We start from the raw sequence: 23542 nt of genomic DNA, 5'->3' as shown, positions 1-23542 counted from the left end.
ATTCAAAAGATTTAAAAAAGAAAAAAAGTCTTCACAGGTGTGGCCAGTCATTTGGTTTTAGTTAATTCCATATGCAGTTAAGTTGAGGTAAGTTCCAACTTACCTCAAACTCAAATCCACCTGTGACTGTCTCCTGGGTGCTGGGATTAAAGGCCTGCACCACCACCACCACCTGGCTTGGACTTGAGTTTCCTTAAAACAAATATTACATTTATTCTGGCCTAAGATTAGGATGGGATTTCCAGTAGTTTCTAAAATAGCCCTAAATATATTGCTCCCTGTATGTGCTGTATGTTTCTATGAGGCCACAGTCCTAGCAATGACAACTATAAAACCACATTACTAATCAGCACTGGAAAACCCAAAAGCTGCTCTGTGTCCTACAGTGTCAGATATGGTTTAGGTTTGTGTGTGAATATAAAAATGCCAGTCCATCTCATTAGTATCCAGTCTTGCTTTGGTCTTTACTAAATGATAAAATTATGTGGATATGAAAACATTGGCTTATAACATTTTTAAGACTTATTATCAGTAAATATTTGATTTGTATACATGTTTTAATTCTAATTTTTATTGTTTATGTGCTGGAGATTGAACTCGAGGCTTAGAACATGCTAAGGCAAACTCTCTACTCTCAAGCTTATACTTCCATTTGTATTTCTGCTTTCTATGTCTACAGGCCTAGGATGCCATACAATTTTCTTGGGTGAAACAAGATTACAGGTGAAAAATGTTTTAAAACTCCTGTTCTCTGTCCTGGATGGTTTTTAATGTCAATTTGACCTATGCTAAAGACATCTGAGAGGCTGGAACCTCAGAAAATGCCTCCGTCAGATCAGGCTGTAGGCAAGCAAGCTTGTAAGATATTTAGTTAATTGGTGGTTGATGGGGAAGGCCCAATCCATTGTGGGCGGTGCTATCACTGGGTTCTCTAATAAAACAGGCTGAGAAAACCATGAACAGGAAACCAGTCAGCAGCACTCCTCCACAGCTCCTGCATCAGCTCCTGCCTCCAGCATCCTATCCTGTTAAGAGTGTCTATTCTGACTTCCTTTGACGATGAACTGTGATGTGGAAGTGTAAGCCAAACAAACTCTGTCCTTCCCAAGTTGCTTTTGGTAGTGGTGTTTCATCACAGCAATAGTAACCCTAACTACAATGGGCTCTGTATGAACTGTACTTTCCCAAGGTAGGGTAGACCTCCATGATAGCATCTCCCTTTGCCACTAAGGCCTGGACACCTCCTATAAACTCTTTCCCACTTGTTGAGTGTGGAACACACTTATTTTGCATGCTGCTGTTAGAAAACTATTAAAACTTTCCACCTCACCTGTGTTTCTTAGGACTGTTGTACAGTCAGCTTTAACGACTGTGGACATTCACGTCGCTAAATGAATCATGAAAATATAATCTGTGGGATATTTTGTTTTCTTGAGAGCAATTGTGTTTTGACAACTAGCTCATTCTGGGCTGAGTGTGGAACTCAGTAGTTGAGTACTTGCCCAGAGTGCTTGAGGCCCTGCGTTCAATGGACAGAGCTGCAAAGTCAACAAGCAATGCCCTCCTTACTCCACAAGGCACACTTAGAAAGGACAGGGACTCTGAGGTGTAATTAAACCTGAAGTTTGCCCCTGTGGTGCCTAAGGTGTGGTCTTTGCAAACTTTCTCTCCTTTTAGTTTCTAATCTATGAAGTAGAGTTTATAACAAAATCAATTTTCTAAGGATCATCGTGAAAATTATGTAAATCAACTCCTGCTCAAGCTTCCAGGAGTGAAAACATCAGCCACCTCCTACCCACCTGCTACCAGCCCTGCTTTGGTGATTTTAGACAACCCGAGCATTAGCCTTATCATCTATTAGAAGGACAGTGACATCCCTCATCCTCATTCCATCCCTCATTTATAGCCTTGTGGTTAGGGCTCTCTGCTGCTGTCCCATGAGACTTTCTAACACAGGCAGTAGGAAGGAGCACACCCATGCTTGTCACCACCCACAAGCAGGCTAGTGTGTCCCTCAGACATCTATAGTTTCATCAATGGCCTCCCAGTTTTTCTGTGAGGGACCATGTTCCTCATTTGTCTGTGTCTACTCCTCCCTGACGCTCATCTCAGCAGCAGCCAACTCCTCCTGAAGGTCTCTGAAATACTTCCTACAGCTCTTCCTTCCCTTTATTTGTGCTACCCACTGCTACCACCTCATCGGCATTCTCATTAATCGCCTTCCTGTCTGGACTGCAATAGCCCACTAGCCAATCTTCCTAGTTTTACACTCAGCTTAAATGCATCAGAACCAGTTCTCCCAGACTAAGCCACTCCCAACACACACCCTCTGTTTTGTTTGGTGCTACTAGTACCTTCCCGCCATGAGAGCCCAGACCTTCACCAAGTTCTTAACATCTGCATCTTAATCACCTAATAGACAGTTGTCCCAATGAGTAGTTTTACTATTCAAAACCTTGTTCTTATGGTATACTACAATATAACATACCGCTATTCCGAGTAATATTACATTTTAAATTTTGCTAAAATTGTTGGTTGGGTTAATTATTGACTAAATTCATGTGCTGTCCTTGCTCTGATCTTGACTAGAGGTGCTTTGTGTGCCAAAATTGGATTTCTAGCTCGTTCACTCCTTGCTCAAACATCATCCTTGTTTCCAGCAGATTGCCTACTGGTTAATGTCCCTACCCTAGAACCAAGCCCCCAACTAAGAGGGCAAACTTCCTTCTATGAATATTCCAATCAGCTCAGATTCCTCTAAGAGTTGTTTTAAGTAGAAAAATGGCAATGCTAGTAGTGACAGCAAAATCTCCCCGGGCTGTGCCAAGGAAGATGGCACAGTGGAATTGCTCCGCCTCAATAAATGTACCTGTTTTTCAGGGGACAGTACAGACAGGGAGGAGGTTTTACTACCACAGACCAGGCAGGGGACAGGGGAACGAGATGCACATGTTCAAGGCAAAGAAGTTTGCTTCACATTCTGGAAGTTAAGCATGTCTTTATTTGAATGTAAGGCAACCTGAACGCTCCCCTGTTTTGCTAAAAAGGCTTTTTTCTTTGCTTGTCCTCCAGATGAGGGAATGCCAGATGCACTTTTCCCCTCTAAACTGATATTATTTTAATTCTCGAGCTTTTTTGTGAATTGTGTACTCTTCTCTGTTTACTCATAATTATGTTCATTTGCGTTCAGCAGATGAAAATATCGCTTTAGTGTCATTGGGAACTTACTGTCTCTTGAATCTTGCTAAAACCTTGCCCCCTACATTACAGATTAAAGGACGCTATTTCTTACTAGGGTTTTACAGTCTTGGTCTTGTATTTGTAAACACATACATTATCACTATGTGATCAAGTAGTTACCTGGATTGGACTTAATACATTAAAGTGCTATTGTTTGGAAGATGACATTTTTTTTTTTTCAAAGAAAGTAATTTCAAATTCTGATGAAAGTAGGAGTCGGGTGCAGTGTGATGTACCTGTAATTTTTGTCATGTGGGAGACTAAGGCAGGGACATTTGGGAGTTTGTGGGCAAGCTTATTGAAAAAGTAGTAATGAAGGCAAATCCTGAAGAACTAATTTCTTCAAAATAGTTAACTTTTCTTTGTGTTATTAATTATTGTTCTATGCACACGGGTATGCTATGCACATTCCTGGGACTCCCCATGAACTCACTGTGGAACTCAGGATATGACCTTGAACTTCTGATATAACTGACTCAACCTTCCAAGTGCCAAGATTATAGGCATGCAGCAATATGCCATGTTTTATGCAGAGCTAATGTCTGATCTCTGGACCGTTAGCGTGCTTGGCAAGCAGGCTACAGACTGAGCCACATCCCCAGCTTCCACTTCCCCACCATTCTAAAGCCAAACCCTTCTGCCTCCTTCATCTACCTGAGTCATTCTTGTGTTCACACCTGGAAAGTCCTTATTTATTTCTTGAATTCACGTCAGACTTATCACATCATGCTTATGTTGAAATCTGAAAATTTCTGGTCCCTGAAATCTTACTTTCTTGTTCCCTCTCACTTGATTTTTACATGAGACAAAGAATAAGAGATGCATAAATTTACTATTATAGTTAAATTCAATAAATAACCTCAAATTATACTGAGGTGATGGGACAGTAGCTGACTGGAAGAAAACCTGTTTAGCACGTGTAAGGCCCTGGGTTAATTCCTCAGCCCCACAGATATTAAAATAAAATATATAAAGGTTAGCTAGCCCATCTTCAATTCCTGTACTTTAGAGAACCACTAAGGAACGCTTTTTATTAGGACCTAGATTCTCCTGCAGCATCTTGATTAACCTCATTTCTGTCTCAGACCAGAAATGCTGCTTCATTTTCTGCTACAGATTTGAGACTCGCTTGATAGAAAAATCCATCCATCTACACATTGCTTAATTAGGAATGAATTTTAAGTATTCAGAACCTACACATGATACTTTGGCTCTCAGAGACAGACGGGAGCAGGAGAGCCATAATTAGTTAGCAGGCTGCCATCCCAGAGCGTCAAGCAAGATCGCCAGCTTACTTTACCTTTTCCCTCCCACGTTAACAAGTTACCACTGACAAGGTGACTCAGACTGGACTAAGAGAACAAAGCAGCAAGAGCTTCCTTGATGACTCCTTAACTGGTCATAGCTACTAAAAGTGCAAGTCCCTCATAGGAAGGACGGGAGAGGAGAGAAAAAGGGATGAAGTTGAGAGTTAGGCTTGATGGTACATACCTTAATCTCAACAGTTTCGTATCTGAGGCAGTAAGAATCAATTGTTTATGGACAGCTTGCTACCTAAGGAGACCTGTCTCAAAAGAAAGAAAGAAAGAAAGAAAGAAAGAAAGAAAGAAAGAAAGAGAAAAAGAAAGTAAGTCAGCCACAAATATTCACTTGACACATAAGTGGGATGCTTTGATGATCTCCCCTTAGACATCTATAGGTTCTCAGGAGTGTAAAGGCTTAAGAAAAGATTGAAAGGTCTATTAACCACGGGAGTTTGGAGAGGATAAAGAAGCAGACAGTCGCTATGTCAGGACAGGATCACTACCACTATGTAGGAGCTATCTTCCCTGTCTTCCACTGGTGAGGAGGAATGGAGTTATTTTTGAACCTTAGCCATTACCAGCTGACAACCCAACCAGACAAGTGTGCCTTCCCTTACGCTGTACCTAACACAGTCAGTGGTTCTCAAAATCAATAAAGTTAACTCACAAAATCTGTGTGTTTTCTGTGTATTTTCAAAGAGTCACCACTTTGAATCTGAGGGATAGAATTATTTCAGAGGAGAGACTCCCCCAATGCATTAAATGTTTCTTGAATTCCAGTTGACTTCCAATTTTCCTAGCTCCTGTGTTCTGGCAAATCGGTCCTCTCCCTATCCACGGAGACAAAGACTTGATTTCCGATTCACCCTCCCACCTGTGTCTGCTGGAGGAGCAGATGCTGAGATTCTTGGGGTCAGAGTTGGGCCCTGGTCCTCCTGTCACTTTGTACAGAGAGGGGTTTTGCAGCATGGTGTCAGCTTTCTGATGTCTGGCCTGTGTTTGTATGTTTAAAGTGAGCAGGTGGTATCAATGGCTGTCTAATGACTGAGATAAGAGTGGAATTGATCTTCTGATTAACAGGTCTCCCTAAGTGGGTGGCAGCAGGCTCCTCCCTCCTGGATTTGGTTACATTGCTCATTTCCAGGACTTATTTGCAGTCTTTTCTCTCTTCATCTGAGCTGATTTCCTCAAACACCAGATACAAACTTCTGCTTCTGCTGTGTTCCTCACCATTAGTACCTGCCTTCATCCCTAGACTCTGAAGCAAAACATTGAATGTGCGAACTAAAGTACCTGCAATCCTCTTGATTTTTTTTTTTTTCATGCTGAATTTGAAACATTGAGTGTTTTGTTTTTGTTCTAGGTGACAGGCTACTTCCTCTAAACTCCAGAACTCATACCGAAGACTATGGAGCCTACATAGTTTCTAAAGATAAACGATGAATTTCAAAGTAAGTCACAGGATGATTTTAGCTATGGTGTGAATTCAGTCATTGTGTACAAGTGTGGTGCTTTGCCTGTGGGTGATTTTCTAAGTTATGACATTCAATGAGCCTTTATTTCAGGGTAAAATTGTGGTCCTGGGTAGACGTGAAAACGTGAGTCACTGCATGTGTGGCTTCTTGTTAGCTGCTCTATGTTGTTGCCAGCTGGCTGCCTACCTATCTCTGTGTTGAACAAAAGGATTCTTGGGATGGGAGAGTACTCCTGCCTTAGGATGTGAGTAGGCATCACAAATCACAGTTAAGGAGAGATGAATTAGAATGGTATGGAGCAAGCAGCGGCTAGAATGCATTCCTTTGTGGAGGAATAAAGTATCCCAGCTGGGCTACTTTTGCCAAGGATGCTGGTTGATGAAGGATAAGGTGAAGGCTTTTACAGAGGATGCTGGTTTGATAAAGTAAGGTGCGATGAAGTCCTTTATAATAGAAGGCTTCGTGTGTCTAGCCCACTGTTTATCACTGCCCACTGCTTTCCTGGTTAAGAGTAATAATTCCTAGAATCTACTGCTCTCCCAGACAGTGGTCAGCTCTACCTATAACAACTAAAGGCCTAAACCTTTGCATCAACCTGAATTTAAGTTTGTCTTATTTTAATAACCCAAAATGGTGTTTCTGCCGTTATCTATGGTGCTTCTGCCCACATAACTATGAGATTCAGATTTCTCCTCTACAAAGTGAGAGAAATACCAGTAGACATTCTAACAAGCTGTTAACCAAATGGGACCAAGCCAGTAGTTTGGAAACACTTTGAAATATTGCTGTATAGCAAGCATGAAATTTATTGATTAACTATAGTGCTCGTGTTATATCATCTCTGTCTTGGACTCTCAACCCCTATAGGCTTCGAACTTGGTAGTTTTCAGTATTACTATTATGGATAGTTGTGGGTATCATGATTAATAGAACACATTTTCGTAGTGGTGTTGGTGGTGGTACCAGGATGTAACCCAGTATCTCCCACGGGCTAAACTCTCCCTAACCATGTGGGAATTATTAAAGAAAACCAAACTCCCAAATCCCTCTCTCTTCAATGAACTTACAACACGTATTCCTGGGAATGCCAGGAAGGAAAATCATTGCCATTCCGTTGCTGGTGAATGTCTGCTGGCGAGCCCTAAGGTGACAGGAGGGATCATGGGATCTGAAACTGGTGTTCGTTCCTGCCAGCACACAGTGTGGTGGGAGAGGCAAATGGAAGGCTCTTTGCCATCTTGGAAACACACAAGCATCCACTGGCATGGCCTTTCAGGAAGCTGAATGAAAAGGAGACTGCAAAACAAAAAGGCTTTCAGGGGAGTGAAAGCAGTGCTTCCAAATCACAGCAATGATTATGATCGCCACTAGAGTTTAATGAGCCTATGGACAGCTAATGACTTCATCTCTCCAGTGGGCCTGCCAATTGCCTGTGTTTCTATGCACATTCTTCCTTATCTCCTAAGGAGTAAAATCATGGCTCCGTTAGGCCAGACAAATCCAAGTCATTGCTTGATCCACCATACTGATTTCCTCTCAGGACTGAAGGTCCAGAGGAAAGAATACTGGGACACCATTTTTAAAACTCTAGACCATCATCAGGAGTCAGTGCCGAGATAGTTCACCATCAACTACTTTAAGACCCATACTCCTCATCTCTAAAACGTCCTTGGTCCTTGTCATGCTGATGATCACACAGTGATGAATCATATCCTAATTCCAAAATGACATTAAATACAGCATACGGCATGGAGAGGTTTGTATGTAGCAATGCCATTTGTTTTACTTAAAATGTATTAACAAGTGCTATCATTTATTTCAGACATATCTTCATTAGTAATTCAAGATAATAAGATATTTTAAGTTTTAATAAGTGGTCTATTGAGCTATCAAAAACTATTAACTATAATAAGAGCTAAATTGAATCAGAGTCATTTTGATTAAACATACTATTATAATTTGTGTATGTGTATATGACCTGAGGGTTTTAATTCTGGCTACATATATGCAAAATATGTCCTCTGCCACTTAGCTTTACACAAGCCTAAATCATATTCAAAATGAATAGCATTAATATTTATTGTCAAAGGCAAAAGTTGGCAAAATAGAAGTAATACCACAAGTCTTACTAATAGGTTATTTCTGGTGAGAAAACACTTTCCATAAAAATAAAAGATTGTCTTCTCCTTTGTGATTCTAAGATACTTCTTTCATTATTTTTTTTAAATATAACCCAGAATATACAGTATCTATTAAAAATAGAATATACAGATAGCAATGCAACTGTGTAGGATATAATATTAGATATTCAGACAATGCTTTTGATGTGATACTTTAGAAATTCTAAACTCTACAGCAAAGTAGTCAGGCACCATTTTCCAATCTAATGCTGTCCATAAACCGATCACCATGGTAACAGAAAAGACAGGGATGGATGCCTGTTTAGTCAAGGGAGCAGGTTGGGCTCTAGTCCCAAATTGTCAGTGGTACTGTCTGAGTGATTTAGAGTAATTAGCATTTATCTGGCTAAGATTTCTGATATTATTTTAAGAAATGGTAAAAAGAACCTCAAATTTGAAGGGTGATATTTAGAGAAAAACTCTTAAGCAACAAAAATATTTAGCAGCCTGTAATATACAGTTGGTCCTAAGTCTGCTGTCTGTGTCTCATTAGACATCAAGAATAGACTGTTTAAAATCTGATTCTTCACGTCTTAGTTTCTTTTTCTATTATTATGACAAGGCAGAGTAAGGAGAAGGAATTTATTTGGACCTACAGTTCCATATTGCAGTTCATCACAGTAGGAAGCACAGGAGCCTCAGGGAGCTGCTTGCACCAGAGCAGCAGTCAAGAGAAGGTGATGGGTAGTATTGCTCAGCTCACTCCCTCCCTTTTCATATAGGCCAAATCCCAAGCCAAGGTCTGGAGCCACCCACGGTGGGCAGACCCTCTCGCAACAATTAACCCAGTGGAAATATTCCCCAACAGATGTTCCTAGCATTCTATCTCCCAGGCGACTCTAAATCTCACTAAGCTGACAGTTGAGATGAACCACCACACTCCAATAAAAACATGTAAGCTAAATCTTTTGGGTTTCATGCAGAGATCTCTGTGGTTTGTTTGTACAAATAAAATCAACATATAAAAATATTCATATGCCCCACAAAAAGAATGTTCAGCTAGAATAATAAGTTATTTTTATAAGACCTGTGCTTCTTTCTAATTTTTAAAATAATTTATTTACTCTTATTTTTACTTTATGTGCACTGGTGTTTTTGCCTACATGTTTGTCGGTGTGAGGCTGTCAGATCTTGGAGTTACAGACAGTTGTAAGCTACCATGTGGGTGTTGGGAATTGAACCTGGGTCCTCTGGAAGAACAGTCAATGCTCTTAACCACTGAGCCAACTCTCCAGCCACCAAAGCCTGTATTGCTTAATGAATCGAGTTTATCTGCATTGTACTTTGCTGGGGAAAACCATAAGGGATATCATGCTTGAAAGTGTATGCCGTGAGCTGTTGCATCACTAAAAACCAGGTGGAGGAGTTAGCTGGGCTTGGTAACTTCTTGTGGAACTTGGGGAAGTCCCAGTCAGGAGTCTTTGACTCCTCAGACAAGGAAAAGGCCTAAAAAATATCTATGAAAACCTCCAGCTTAGTGGGAACCAGAGCCTCCTCTCAGGGTCAACAGTGATGATTCTAGGATGAAGAAGGGAAATCTCTTTCCGAGATGCGCACCTACACTGTTGGGTTTTCAGTTACACATTTGTGCTGTGAACAAAACCTGCCTAGTCTGGTTTGACTGTGAAATGTTCCTTACAGACTCGTGTGCTTGAATGTTTGGGCTCCAGCTGATACTCTGTATTGGGAAGCTGCAGAACCTTGAGAGGTGAAGCCTCATTGGTGGATACAGGCTACTGGGGGTGGGGCTTTAGCTCACCTCCTGACCACTAGGGGTGGGTCTAGCTCTCTTCTCTCCAGTTAGGTAAGATGTAAGGTGCAAAGCTCCCAGGACCATGAATTGAGCCCCTCTACTGCCACATGGATTTTCTCATCATAATTATGAATCTCCCTTCAAAGGTGAACTCAGATCAACTGCTCTACTCTAAGTTGATCCTGTCAAGTGCTTGACCACCTGGCTGAATCAAAGCCAAAGGCTTCAGACCCATCAGCTACCGGTGGTCTCCGGCTAAAGGCTGTCTCCTTCACTTTCCCTGTTGGCCCGTTAGGCTTCCTCTTATTAACGTCTGACCTGCCCAAAGGATAGCTCTTAATAAAGCTGGTACCACTGGCCAGTTCCATGTTGACTCGCTTTTGTGCCTATATTCTCATGTTAATAATACAAAACTTCACCCATACAAAGGAAACTAAAACTTCACTGTTCATATTAAAATTTTAAGTTGCATGTTCTATCAACATACAGTACAGGAATAAAAACTGCCCTCATTCTCACGCCTGAGCTGTAAGTTACAAGTAGAATTCAGTCCGGCACAGCTAGTGAGTCTCCTGCCTTTGTTACCTCAGCCCTTGGGAACCTGAGGTAGGAACACACACATTTGAGGGCACTCTGGCCTGTGCAGTGAGTTCCAGGAGAGCCTGGCTGTAGAATGAGATCCTTTTCAAGAGGAAACAAACAAGGGCAGCACCAAACTGCCTTCCCACACACTATTCCCCAAAGAAAACACAAATAAGCAAATGTTTGTCTCATCATGGAAGAAAAGGTGAACAGAAGTTACTAGAGACCAGATAGAGCGATGGATGCAGTTGTTATAAGGAACAGAAAGATGCACAGAATTTGGAATTTACTTTGGTATTTTATAGCACAGTGAAATGAGTTGTCAGCTACAACAATCTGTGGCAAATCTCAGAGTAATTTAAACAGCATGAAAATTCCCCACATAGAACTTAAAGCCTCTTGAGGAGAAGGAGGTGTCATTGCACCACCATGATAACTACATACTGAATACATGTGTGAAGTTACCGTATTGTCCCCTAAAACGTACAGACATTGGCTTTCTTTTTACGATTTGTGTTCTGTGTGTGCACATATGTGAGTGGATCTTTGTTAATGCAAGTGGGGCCAGATGAAGGTGTTGGACCTTTCAGAGCTGGAGTCACAGGTCATTGTAAATGGCCTGGTGTGGGTGTTGGGGACCAAACACGTTCTCTAAAAGAGCAGAAAGCTTTCTTTTAACCCCTGAGACATCTCTCCAGGACCAAAATATTATGTCTTAATATTTTAGACAAGCCAAGACAGGTAAAGATAAAATTCATCATGTAGCATCTTTCTTATATTCGTGGGCTCCTGTATCTACTTCCAGCACTGAAAATAAAAAACAATGAATAGATAGATAGACAGACAGATGGATGGCTAGACAGACAAACCAGTGAGATAATCAATGAAGAAAGGAGCCTGCTGCCAAGCTCAGTGACTTAAGTTCAATCCCCAGGAGCTAGGTAGTGGAAGGGAAGAAAGGACTCTCAAATGAAGGTTATCCCCTGACTTTCACACACAGACACATGAGCACACGTATGTGCACACACATAGACACACACATGTTAAATAAGTAAATATATAAAAGGAACAATTTTTAAAAAATCAGACTGCGTTTCTAATGATGATAATCACATTACCTGTTTATTGTGCTGAGTCTGTTGTGAGCCCACTGCTATTGCATGCTCTAATTTGCATACACTTCATGTAGTTCTCAAAAAACACATCAGGAATAATATACTGCTCTCAGTTTAAACATAAATGATGCTCAAAAGCATAATTTGATCAAATGTAGCAACTACGTAAAGTGGTGGAACTAGGATTTGAACTCACGTCTGTCTCTCTGTGGCCCAAGGCCAGCCTTTTTAAGCACAGTTCTTTTAGCCTCTCTCCAACATGCTTCATTGTGTAGTTATGTCTTGTCTTTTTGTTCAGATACCAGGACGATGACTGGGCTGACAGTTTTATTGCATGCATGTACATTAACATCAAGCAATATTTGCCATTCTGTCCCATGGAGTCAATGAACATCTTACAAAGAGATGAGCTACAGATTCAGAAAAATCAATGACTCTGAGAGTGAGTGAGTGAATTAGGGAGAGTGAAGGCAGTCTGTGCTTCTCTTGGAGAGAAAGTCCAAGCCCCCTGGTAATGAAACAGACCCAATGCTGATGACTTAAGACAGGAACGCAGGCGTCTCTCAGACTAGGAGTCAGGTTGCTGTTCCTCATTCCATAAACTGATTTCCCAGTGGATTTGAATAATTTCAACATTGAGAAGACAAAAGACTGTCTGTGGTTCTTGGTTGCTTAGTTCAAGGCCAGTTTCTCTCCTACTCATTGTTCGTTTATTTCGCTACCTCCTCCCGATTTCAGTTTGCCAGGTTGCACATTGTGTGTGTGTGTGTGTGTGTGTGACAGAGAGAGAGAAAGAGAGAGAGACAGAGAGACAGAGACAGAGAGAGACAGAGACAGAGAGGAGATAGAGAGACAGAGAGAGATAGAGATTGTATGTATTGTGTCTGGGTATGTCTATGTGTGTTTGAGTATGTCTGTCTGTCTCTCTCTCTCTCTCTCTCTCTCTCTCTCTCTCTCTCTCTCTCTGTGTGTGTGTGTGTGTGTGTGTGCTGTTACACACAAACCCTTCTTCTTGCTAAGGAGTGTCCGTTGGTCTTACAGTTTCCCCCATGTCTACCAAGTCTTCCTTGCCTGCGGTCTTCCTGATCAGGAGTCCGGATTTTGCTCTAAGCCTTCTCAATTAATTAAGTATAAAACACCTTTGCACTTCTATGAAAATCACCTTCCTTTTAGCTCAAGGCATCACCGCTGGTAAAATGGATTCCTTTTGCATCTGCAGATATTTCAGTGGTGATATTCAGGTTCCCCATTGATCTCCTTCTTCTATTTCCGACAATAATGGAAATACTACTGCAGAGAATTTAAAAATATCTAAACATACAAGAAAAACTGTGAAGACAATCACTTCTGTCAACATGCAACAGCAGTATTTTTAGCCTTCTGCTGTGTTTCTCACCCTTCTCTCCACCCGCCCCATCTTAATTTACTGTAATCAGTAGGCTAGGGCTGAGGAGGTGTCAGCAGTAGTGTGCACGCTTAGTGCACAAGGCCTTAGGTTCAAACCCAGAAGTGCAAATAGAATACGTGTGTGTGTGTGTGTGTGTGTGTGTGTGTGTGTGTGTATGTGTGTGTGTGTGTATGTGTGTGTGTGTATGATATATGTGTGACTATATCTTGAATCCTGCTTTCTCTTTCCTAAATTTAGACAGTCTAAAATTTGCTTTTCCCAGTTTATAAGAGCCAAGCAGACAGCAGGCTCTTTGGCTGTTAAAGGGCCTGGTGTAGCCTTGACTCTTAGAAGCCTTCAAGTATTCATAGTTCTAAGTCTGTTTAGGAAAAAAAGAAAACCTTAACTTCATACGGCCACGTGTAGAATTCCTGTGTGACTCTCTTTTTCTCTATCATGTGCTAACTCCGTAATCATTCAAAACAGTTTTTAATTACTTCGAAGCTAAAGAATATATTACTATCGGGTTATAGGATGAATAATAAAATAATGCATCTCTAGTCTTGATTTCCAAACTAAGTTATAGGTGGTTTTTAAGTCTCTTTTGTGCCTTTTGGAATGTTGTCAGTGTTCTCTGTGGGGGCCTCCGTCTCTCTTGACCATATTAGCTCTATGAAAGATCAGATTTTCTGGTTCACCTCCCACTTCCCAGCTCTCTAGCCTGCCTCCTTCCCAGTCCCATTAAGACTTCATCAGTTTTTAATCCGGTGAACACACCCTCTCTGAAAACTTAGCTTTCTCTGTATGAGCAGACCTGCCCAAGTTTGAAAATTCAGTTTTTAATCCATCTGTCTGCTATGAAAATCTTTGCTCTTGATGAATTGATGTTCCATTCCTCCTACCGATTAAAATATTTGATTATTCTACCCAGGTTTAGATATTTGTCTTTTGTATTCATTTAACAACCAAAATTTAAGGACTCCGGCTTTCTCAAAAAGCTATTAGAATGTGGTCCTCAGGAGCCGGTTTACACAGTTCTTTATGAAAAACCCTGCCCTGGGCCAGGTCCTGGAGACAAAGCATAGCCACAGCCTTAGCCACAGCGTGCTACTGTCAGCTGCTTGTAAATCCGTTTCTTTTTTGAAACAGGGTCTCCCTCTATAACCTAGACTGGCCTGGAACTCACGACAATTCTTTTGCCTCGGCCTTTCACATGCTATGATTTTAGGCATGAGTGATCACACCCAGGTTTAAATATAACATTTTTTTTTTAATGTACTATGCTTGGAACTGAATGAAAGCCCTCCCTCCCACGTGCTAGGTAAGCACATCACTATTGAGCTGTATCCCGAACCTACTATTTGTAAATTAATAAGTGTATCAATTGAGTTTAAACAAAACAAAACAAAACAAAAACCAACCAAATAACAACAACAACTCCCTGATATTCAAGAAGAGCTAGTGCTTCACGGCCCCATGTGACACAAGTGTTTCATGGAATCCCTAGCCTATACTAGAGAGTCTTCTGGTTAGCGTCAGGTCCTAGAACTGTTGGAAACTGCTACGTGGATCCATGTAATTGTACAGTAGATTCCTAGAGAGGTTTAGGATGGTCCCTTCTGAACATCGTCAAGGCTGAACTTGAGAACTGAGTAGCTGAAGAGAGTAGCTGTTCCCCAGGCAGCTGGGGTTCAGGAGGACAATCAGAGATGTCTGCACAATCAGGAAAACGCAGTGTTTTAAACCACAGGCATTGCTCATCTGGGCCGATCTCGCCAGCAAGAGGTCTGCCTTTTATTTATGTGTAACTGAATTCTTTGTGTTTTATGCTACTTGATGGTTCCTTTGCATTGGGAGCCTGGGGGACAAGGAGGTGAGGGGTGGGGGTGGTAAATAAAGTCAAAACTGGAAAGACCTGTTAAAGAGACAGGGGTGTGTCTCACTTCTATATGATGTATTCGGAGGAGGGATTAAAAAAAAAAACCCTGACCCATTCCACAAGAACCACAGCTGATTAAATCAACCTCTATCACATGCAATGAAAATACAGAGAAACCCAAATTATGATGCTATAATATAAACTAATCATTGTTTCATTTTCTGGAAACTGTACTGGCATCAGAACAGGGCAGGGGTGGCAGAAGAAAAGACTCTAAGAAAAGCAATATCATCTCTCTCTAAAGCACTACGTTTACAGATGAGCACAGAACCAGACTTTGTGGATAAGGACTTAATACTCAGTAGTCTGGAGCCTGCCTCTCCGTAAGGGCAGCCCCTTGAGAGCTGCAGCAAGGGGTGCCTGCACGCATCTGCAGGAAGAGGAAACAGAAACATTTATGACTTTCGCACCACCCAATATACACAAAACACATCCTCTCCTAATCCTTGTCTATAAAACTTTATTTACATAGTTATAAATTGGGAAATCTCAGGCATAAATTCAATGTCTATTAAATATACAGTGTTTCAGGGACCGTGGCAGGCCTGGTCCTTTTTCTGCTTTGCTTAGCAGCCCAAATTAAGAAAGGATGGGGGTTGAGGCTGGAAACATGGCTCAGCATTTAAGAGCTTCGACTGCTCATGCAGAGGACCCAGAGCCTACAGGGGCTCACAAATATTTGTAAATCTAGTGGGGGGTGGGGATCCAATATCCTTTTCTCACCTCCCTGGACACTAGACATGCACATGGTACACACACATACCCACAGGCCAAACAGGAATACACATAAAATAAAAGTAAACAAATCTAGAACAAGAACAAAAGACATGATAAGGAATCCATATTTCTTAAGGCACAGAGTTGTTCTTAGCTGTTTGTGACCTCATTGGCAATGTTGTGACATCCCTTAAGGACCAAACACATGAGTGTTCTCAGGTCACTTGCAATTGGATCAAGGGGAAAACTAAAATGGACTTGCAATGTCAGGCCCCAGCTCAATTGTGGAGGAGGAAAAATAAATCTTCCTTTGAAGGAAACGAAATCAATCCCCAGTTCAAATTAAATTTGGGCTATTCTGTGAAGCCCCGAGACCCAGCTCCAATAGCGATCAGTACTTACAGACACAAGGTGCAGGCAAATCATGCTTCATTTAAAAGAAATTGAGTGAGGATTACTGACAGAGAAAGTTTGATGCTGTTTTGTCATGAATTAAAGTCAAATCATGGTGTTAGTGGCTCAGTCTTACATCTCAATTCTGGCTCCTTTGCTGCCCCACCACCACCTCTCTTCACAGCCCCTCCTCCTTTTAATGCTGCAGGAGACTTTTGCCTAGCTAAATTTCTGTCTTAATTTCATTAAAACCATGACCTGCAACTGTGCCGTAAGCGTGCTCTGTGGATATCTGTCTCATGCAAAATTTAGCCGCAATTCTCTCGGCATGAAATACCTTGTTCTGCACGAACCTTCTGTTTGGTTTGCTGACAGTCTTCTTAGTGGGTTCTCATGGTGATTCATTATCTTGTGATATAGATTTCTGAGTATCATCTTTGTATTGATTTTTATATCTTTAATAACCACTGCACAGAAGATGGCTCCACTGGTGTCATTGATCGCATCAAAAATTCAAGGCTTACAGAAAGACTAGAAGGCTAATTGGTGGCCGTACATTTCAGACTTAATCTTAATGCAGCCTTAATCTTCGGCATTAAACCTACCTGAGGGCTTCCCTCTTGAGTCAGTGAGGACAGGTTTAGTGCCTCCTTGAGAAACACCTGGAGACACTACACAAGAAGGCTAGACTAGATGGATGGTAAGCTTGAAACCATCAGCTACCAAGTGCAATCCGTCACCAGCCCCTCCACACAGAACACCTTCATAGCTTTCCTTTTAGGAACATCTTGGTTGTCTTGTCCATTCTGGAAGCATAGCTATTTAAAAGAAGCCCTCCTCATTCTCCAGCGTAGCTTCTTAATATGTCACCATTTCCCAGTTTCCTAGCAGGTATGATCTTTCTGTCATTGTTCTTGGTTGTGGCCACAGGGTCTCATATAGACTAAGCTAGCTTCAAATTAGTTATGGTACCAAGGATGACCTTTGAACTCCGGAACCTCCCGCTTCAACCCTGCAAGTGCTGGGATTCTGTGCTTGTGGTACCTGAGTCAGGCTATCTGGGGCTGGGGATAGAACAGAGGTGTGTTCATGTTAAACAAAGACTCTACTAACTGAGCTGCCTTCCAAAGCCAATAGAAATAATTTTTCTCTTTTATTAAAAATAGATTTTTTCTCACATAATAGATCCTTATTACAGTTTTTCCTGTGTCTACTCTTCCAAGTTCTTCTCCACTTCCCCTCCCAACTGAATAAACTCCCTTTCTCTCTCTTATTAGGAAAGAACAGGCTTCTAAGAGATAATAATAAAATGTAACAAAGTACGATTTGGTAAGATAAAACCCATCACATCAAAATTGAACCAGACAAACCAACAGAAAGAAAAGAACCCACGAGAAGACAGAAGAATCAGAGACCCGCATGTTTGTGCATTCAGGAATCCCATAAAAAGCCCACTAACCTGGAACCCATCATAGGTACACAGAGGACCTGGAGCAGACGAATACAGACCCTGTGCCTACTGCTTCCGTCTCTGAGAGTTCATAGGCGCTTTGCTCATGTTGATTTAGAGGGCCTTGTTCTTCTGGTTCTCTATCCCCTCTGGCCCTTACACTCTACTTCTGATAGGTATAATGCTTAAATGACCTTTAAAAATAAATTTAAAAAACTGAGGAGATAACTCTGTTGGTAAAGTACCTGTAATAGCATGATGGCCTGAGTTGGTCAGTAGCACCCACATTAAACTCAAAAACAAATAAACAAACAAACTGGGAGGAAAGGTCGAGAAAGATTGCTCAGCTGTTAAGAGCACTCCTGTGACCTGCAGAGGACCCAGGTTCAAATCCTAGCACCCCCAGGATGACCCATCTGTAATTCCAGTTGCAGGGGATCAGACACCCTCTGTGTCCTCCAGAGGCACCAGACATGCACACAGTGCACATATGTACATACAGGAAAAACACCCATATATGTGAATGATAAATAAATCTGAAGGCAAATGAGCCAGGCTGGCTGGGACTTGCCACACAAGCTTGCTGAGCTGAACTTAGTCTCCAGAACCCACACAACCATGAAAGGGGAGAACAAAGTTGACATAGATCCTGACTGCCACACATGTGGTATGGAACACACATAATAATAATAATAATAATAATAATAATAATAATAATAATAATATAATAATAATAGTAATAATAAATAGCAACAGTAATAAGACAACACTACATTTTTGAAAAAACTGAATATAGAAAGAAATGACTCAAGATAGAGGCATTAGTTCATTTTATACTGTGACTTTTTATATTTAAGTTTTTAGATTATTATTTATTTATTAGGATAAAGTCTCAGGTAGCACGGACTGGCCTCAAACTGACTACAGCTGAAGACAACCTCAACATTGATTGATTGATTGATTGATTGATTGACTGATGATTTTTGATATTTATTTTTCAAGACAGGGTTTTGCTGTGTAGCCTTGGCTGTCCTGGAACTTATCTGTAGACCAGGCTGGCCTTGAACTCACAGAGATCTGCATGCCTCCGCCTCCTTAGTGATGGAATTAAGGGCGTGAACCATCACTGCCCAGTATACCTTTAGCTTTGATCTTCCTACCTTCACTGCCTGATGCTAGGACCACAGGCTAGCCCCATCTCAGCCCGGTTGTACTTGGTGCTGGGATTGGACCAAAGGCTTGCATGTGGCAGATCCTGGCTTTACTACTCTTAATAGCCCAGGGAAGAAAGTTAGTTATTGGACACCAACTACCTTCCTGTTTCTGACATGTTTTTTTCTTTTCCTTTTTTAAATAGAATTGAGTGGTCTCTACCATCTTCAAAGATCTGGTTTTTATTCATTAACATTAATGCTACCAACAATAAATTTTTTGACCAGTAACTAATTGACATAGAATACAATATCCTGGGGGGGAGGGGGGCATATATTTACATTTTTTACTTTAGATTAAATTCATCCTTCTTGTTGAAATGATCTACAAATGAAAAATAATTATATTTCTGAACCAATCAATGTTTTTTTTAAAAAAAAAATTTACACAGGAACATTTTATGTAGCACAGATTATCCAGGACTGGACTAACAGGCATGCACTCATGCCCAACTGAGTTTTTAGAATACCGTTACTGTACATAGAATACTCTAGTAAAGACATGTGGCTGCTTCAGTTACTTCAGCTCCTCCCTGTCAGCCTCCGGCAGGTCCTCGTGAGACTGCACTGAGGCCCCACACCACGCCACAGAGGCTACACCTTGGAAATCTCCTGATCCCATTACCGAGAGAAAATCACACGTGCTTTTCAATTTGGCGCTAGGGATCTGACAATGTCAAATTATAAATTCCGTGCCCAGTGGATGAAGCTGGTCTTCTTAACTTCCAGTCCAATCATAATAACAACTACCAGGTGTACAGCCATTATGATGTGTACACAGTATAGCATGGTCCTGAATTCTTACAAAGACTCAGTCAGAGAAAAATCGTCACCTCCCTTTATACATGAGAAAACTGCAACTAAGCAAAGTGGCAAAAATTCATAAAACCAATCATTATACCGCACAGACGCTCGCTTCATCGGCAAATGGCAATGCGTCAATGGTGGGGAAATGTATTTTATTTTGTTTATTGTGGTAAGGTTTCTTTCCATGAGATCCACCCACTTAAATTATTTTTAGGGGCTTTGGTTGTGGCGCAGTCACTAACGTGCTTGCCCAGTATGTAAGAGGTACTACGCCTCATTCCATCCTCATATAAATCAAATGTAGTGGCAAATGCCTGCAGCCCAGCATTTGGGAAGTAGTGGCCAGAGAGTCAGAAGTTCAGGGTCATTCTTGGCTACACAGTGGGTCTGAGGTCAGCTTCAGCTAGACGAGAGCCTGTCTTATAAATAAATAAATAAATAAATAAATAAATAAATAAATAAATAGTATGATGGGACAGTAGCTTTATTGTCTACGTGTACAATGCCATACAACACAGATCTAGAGGCTATTTGTCCTACAGAACTAAAACAGCACACCTGCTTTATGGTAACGTTCCATCTTCCTCTAAACTCAGGCAGCCGTCAATCTACTCTCCACCCCTTGAGTCAGAGTTTAAATAACACATCTGAATGGAGTCAAGCAGGGATTCTCTCCTCTTACAACTGGCCTGTTCCATTTAACAATATTCTCAGGGTTCATCTAAGTCATATGTTGCAAAATTCCAGTGTTAGACACAAAATAGCTTCCACTGTGTGCTCTTGCTTCTCTCTTTATCTGAACACCCAGGTTGTCCGCATGGTCTGCCTTTTGTGACCTAGGCAGCAATGAGCAAGAGAGTATTTTTTTTTGTCTATAGCATCCTAATTTTAATTCATTTAGGCAGATCTGTTTGACCCAGCAGTGCTGGGCCATATAGTGACTGTAATTTTAATTTTTGAGGGAAACCTCATACTGCTTTCCATAGTCTACCTCCATTCTACGTCCCTAGCAACAGCCTGCAATGCTTCCAATTTCTCCACATCCAGTCCAACACTTGTCTTTGTCGTCTTTTGAGAATAGCCAGCCTAGGAGGTGTCAGATGAAGTCTCACTGAGGTTTTGATTTGCAGCTTCCTGATGATCACATGACACAGACTATCTCCACTACCTGCTGACCACCTATGTGTGGATCCTGACACTCTGCCCACTGTTTCCTTTGCCTGCAGAAGGAAGCGTTGACATTTAATGTATTCTCACATACACATTGTTATTATGTATGTGTGTGTGTATGTGCGTGGTGCGTGCGTGCATGTGTGTGTAACAAAGGTTAACATCAATAAGTCTTTCTTCTGATTATGAAGCTCACCTCTTCTGCTAGACCAGCCAGTGAGCCCGAGAAACCCACCTACCTCCCCAGCACGGGGATGGCCTATGGGTGTCCCCATGCTCTGCTTCCAGAGTGAGTGCTGAGGACACAAAAAAAGAACTTGATACTTACACAGCAAACACTTCACCATTGAACAAATGCTTCAGCCATTGCCTTCACTCGAGAATTTAAACAGATTTAATTTAATAATTTAATGAAAAAAGTGTATCGGGGGTAGGGGTAATAGGCTTGAGAAGATTATGTTGTATGTCTGACCAAAATAACTAAAACAAGGATTTCATTTCTTATTTTAAAAAATATATTTTTTTTATTTAATATATTTTGATCATATTGTTTTCATTCCCCAACTCCTTCCAGGCCCTCCCCTACCCACCCAACCTCATGTTCTTCCTCTCAAAACAAACAAACAAACAAAAAAAAAACACTCAAAACTTTAAACTAGAACAACAATCAAAAAGCAGACGAAAGACTCAGAGTCTGTTCTGTGCTGTGTGCTGGCAGCTGCTCCTAAGCTTGAGCTCCACCCTGGAGTGCACTTGACACACCCATCGTCACTCCACAGGAAATCAATGTTCACAGAAGCAAAGAGTGGAGAGAGGTCCCTACAGTGCATAGCCAGTATGAGGCCCTTGCTTTATAAAACTAAAAATAACAAATGTAAAAATACAAATATTATGCATATGTACACAAAAATTTACAGCAGCTGCTTTATCTCTGCCATCTTAAGAAAAATTCACGAGTTGAACCATTTTCAAAATTAAAACAAATATTATATATTTTAGTCCTGAAACAGTTATTCCTTATAGATGTATTTGACAGGTTGCAACTTCCCAAGGTTTTTTGTTTTTTTGTTTTTTGTTTTGTTTTGTTTTGTTTTGTTTTGTTTTAAGATTTCAAAGTCTTTTGATCCAAGTTAAGCGGTCAAAGCCAAGAGGTTTTGCAGCACAGCCGTTCAGGTTGTCTGCGGGTCTTACTGGGGTCACTATGCCAGTAAAGACCTTGCTGCCTGGACCCCTCCTCACATTTCATTAAACGCCCCTGGTTTCATTCTGGACTGAGGTCCAGCATGTTCTTCAGGCTAGCTCGCTAGTAAAAAAATGTGTTAAACCCTTTCTGTGTGCTTTCTTTACCCATAAGGCACTTCATTCTTCTTTGTACTTGAACACTTATTTACTTCGGAAAGATTTAAAAGGCAAAATACTATAAATATGTTTTGATCATTTTGCAGCACTAATTAATCACTCAATAGTCCCCCATATAGATTTATAAAATGAGCAAGAAAGTTGTGGCAGGGTGGGAAGCAGAGGAAGCAGGCCAGGGGTAACAGGACAGGATAAGATCTGAAATTAAAATTAGCTGGGGTTAAGGAGAAAACACAGCTAGTTAAGGACATGAGTTCTGGCATCCAGACTCCACTTGAATGCCCAAGATTGTCTTCTGACCTCCTCTCATGTACTGTGCATGTATGTAACTGCACCCATGTACAGACAAGCATGTGCACGCATTACACACAAAAGAAAACTAGCCACTAAGCAGCCGTCCTAGTAAACAACGAAGAAGAGTCCAGAGTTTGACAAGCAATAGGAAGAAGGGGGGAGGGGGAAGGAGAACGTTTCTTTGTGTAGGGGCAACATGTGCACATAGAGGTATGGTCAAATTAGTGAGAGCTGACAGCTGCTGCTGGCCTAGTCATCAGAGGAAACATGTAGGACAAAGTTATCAGGCAAAGTAGACTGTCTACTGTTTTACTAACTCTTCCTACGGCCCTTGCTTACATCAGCATCTTGTTCCCAAAGTGTTCTAAGAATATCACTAGTTGTTTAAGTATCCGTCAATAGTTAAGTAAGCCAACCGTATTTTGAAGAAGGAAGAAGAGGGAGAGGGGAGAGAGCAGGGCGATAACGAGGAGGAGAAGGACAAGAAGAGCAAGAAGGAGAGCAAGGAGAGAAAGCAGAGAAGCAGCAGCAGTAGCCAAGCTTGTGCATTTATTTGCTCTAAAGTTTTATCGTGTTAAAGAGAATCTAGAAAGAAAAAAACCAAGCATATAAACTAGGTGCTATGAAGAAAACTATAAGCTACAAAGAAAAGTGAGCAATCCTTGTCTTCAGATGTAGATAGAGCTGTGGGAACCTCCTGTCAGGCAGACTCCATCCTTCACCAGATACCTTTATGTCTCTATGGAGCTCAGTTTCCATCCTGGTAAAACAAGCATGATACTATTGTTCAGTTTAAGTCAAACGGGAGAATCCAGAAAATGTGTTGGGTATCAGCTGGCTCTTGTTAAACTTGTTTTTTCCTTGTTTATTTCTCTTTTCTTAATGTTTCCAGTGCTTCTTTGTGAGGCTGTTTCTGACAAACAACTTTTTTTTTTCTTCTTAAAGCACTTTCAAAAAAAGACAGCCCTGGAAACCAGATGCTGCTGCAGTTCCGTGACTGCAAATTGAAAATAACTCCTGCCCCCTCTCCTCATCTCGGTCACCTGTAAAAATGTGGAGAACAGTTGGGTCTTGTTTTATCAGGGATTCTCTTTTTGTGAGCAATTCCCTTAAAATAGCAAAGTGTGTGAGGAGTGAAAGAGCCTGAGATGCAGTAAGCCCCTAGC

At 41.2% G+C, this 23542-nt stretch overlaps 1 protein-coding gene across 1 annotated transcript in view; it reads left to right on the top strand.

The window, feature by feature from the left end:
• Adgrl2 (adhesion G protein-coupled receptor L2) overlaps window positions 1-23542 on the top strand; it is a 619706-nt gene that overhangs the window by 126817 nt on the left and 469347 nt on the right. The window contains exon 2 of the mRNA XM_076933363.1: window positions 5908-5995. The gene's annotated coding sequence lies outside the window, so the exon portion shown is untranslated. The remainder of the gene's footprint in view (window positions 1-5907; window positions 5996-23542) is intronic.

This window comes from Arvicanthis niloticus, chromosome 4 (genome assembly GCF_011762505.2).
Source record: "Arvicanthis niloticus isolate mArvNil1 chromosome 4, mArvNil1.pat.X, whole genome shotgun sequence".
Lineage (NCBI taxonomy): Eukaryota > Metazoa > Chordata > Mammalia > Rodentia > Muridae > Arvicanthis > Arvicanthis niloticus.
This window is presented reverse-complemented; position numbering and strand designations above follow the sequence as displayed.